Here is a 2276-nt window from a genome sequence, read left to right on the forward strand (position 1 = left end):
AGCATAGGACTCCACTCCGTGCAGCCAGCTCTGTTAGGGAAGAAGATGCCCTTCCCCTTTCCCTTTCTCTTTCTCTCCCCTCCTCGCCACTCCCACCCAGGCCCCAAAAGTTCTCAGCACTACCCTGATCTAGCAGACTGTGGGCGGGATGGGGGAAGACAGGACTGGAGCTGAGCAGGCCGGGCACCAAGGGGAGGAGGTGGGGAACTAAAGGCTGCCTTTGCTGAGTAAAGGGATGATTTTTCTGGACTTGGAGAGATTGGAGAGCGAGCAGAGCCAGGGTGCCTGGAGATCAAGTTTGGGGGTGATGGGGAAACTGCCTGGGGAGTATGGGGACAGACAGGGCAAGTGGAGCAGGTGGTGGTGCCTATAGCTCTTGGTCTCACATGAGCCCCTTAAAACACAGGCCAGGGTATATGGTTTGCTGCTAATTTTACCAGCAGGGTCAGATTTTCCCTCCCTGCTCCAAAATTATCCCTGAAAAGATGGCGGGGACAGCCAATGCCGTGCACATTCTCTTGCCCCCAAATTTATCCTCCCACATCTGGTAGCCTGCTTGAAATTCCACCCTCAGAATCCCGCATGGGGTTCCAGTCCCAGGTCTGCCACCTACAAGCTGGGTGACCTGGACCAACTACCAACTACCAACTACTTAGCAGCTCTCAGGCTCAGGGCTTGCTCTGTCAAATGCAGATGAGGTTGCAGGGCTGGTGGGAGGTTCCGTGGAAAAACACCTGCAAGACTTGATCAGTGTTAATGCCCCATTCCCTCTCCACACCTATTGTGTCTGCGGGCTCCAGACCCAATCTTACAGGAAGAGGTAATGAGCAGGGAAATGAGTATTTTAAAGGGTGGGAGCAGAGAACAAGTTGAGAGGCCTCAGCTCCTGAAAGGTGTCTCCTAAGCAGGAAAGAGAAGGCGGTGGCAGGTCAGGAAAATACATTTAGCAGCATCATAGAAATCTCTGCCCAGCTCACCAAGGCAACCGCCGCCTGTCCCTGCTGTGCAGCTGCCGCCGTCGCGGGGCCTCCCCCTCATTTCTCCCCTAGCTTTAACTTTAGCCAGATTCCACTCTAGGAAGGGAGGAGGCAGGGATGGGCGCACGGGGGACTTTGTCTCGGTGCTGTGGGAGGGGATGCTATAGATGGACCGGGAGGGATAGGACTGGAGGCAGCTGAGCACATCAGGGGTTATAGGATGAGGGTTGGCAATGATGATAAGTACGAGAGAACACAAATGTCATTTATATGCAGAGAGGAAATTACCCCATTACGGTATTTGTATAATTCTTGTTCTGTGGTGTTATGGTTATTAGGTTATTTTCCTTTAATTCATGCTGGGGAGCCTGCTAGGTAGAGATGTTCCCTGTAGGAAGGAGATATCCCCGCATAGGCAAGATGTAGTAGAGAATTCTCATGGTTCCTCAATTCCCATTCTCCTCTTATTCTCTAGGAATTGGACCTACAATTTTTAGCTAAGCACAGGGCCACCTGGAGTAAAGACTCATCTGCTGACCTTCTTTGCATCTAGATATGGTCATGTTGCTAAATTCTAACCAATGGGAGACAAAGAGAAGTATCGCAAGTAATTTCCAGGGGGTATCCTATGAGGAAGAAGGTATGCCCTTGCTCATACCTTTTTTCCTACTTCCTGGTAGTGGAATGTTGAATCAATGGCTGGAGCATGAGAAGCTATTTTGGGCCATGAGGTAAAGGCTGCATACTAAGAATTGAGGACGAAATTATATAAAAGGAGGCTGGGCCCTCATGTGATGAAGGACTTTGCCAGCCCTGAGCTGACACCTCCATCATGAAGATGAAGACCACATCTGAGGGATGACCGAACAGGGAACTGGAAAGAATCTGGGTCCCTCCTGGCACTGTAGAGTGGCCATATTAGCTCTGGAATGCCTGTCTCTGAACTTCATTTACATTAGAAGGAACTGCATGTCTAGCTCATTTAAGCCACTGCTATTTTGGAGTTCTTGTTCCCTCACAGCTGTATCAAATCGTAAGTGAAATCCACAATAAGTTTGTTCTAGGCTTCCCTGACCCACATGAGAGAGGCAACGAAGAGCCCAGCTAAGCTGCTCTTCTGCACCTTGGAGTGATCTACAATAGTGGGGGCCAAGGATAGTCTCCAGTCATTAAATGTCCTAGGAACTAGGAAGGGAGGAACTGGGTAAGGCCTCTTCCTCCCCAGGGTCCCAGAGGAATGGGATAAAGTCTGGCTTTATCAAGAACCAAGAAACAAGATGGCAACTACACTAACTTTAT

This window comes from Macaca nemestrina, chromosome 7 (assembly GCF_043159975.1).
Source record: "Macaca nemestrina isolate mMacNem1 chromosome 7, mMacNem.hap1, whole genome shotgun sequence".
NCBI classification, from domain to species: domain Eukaryota; kingdom Metazoa; phylum Chordata; class Mammalia; order Primates; family Cercopithecidae; genus Macaca; species Macaca nemestrina.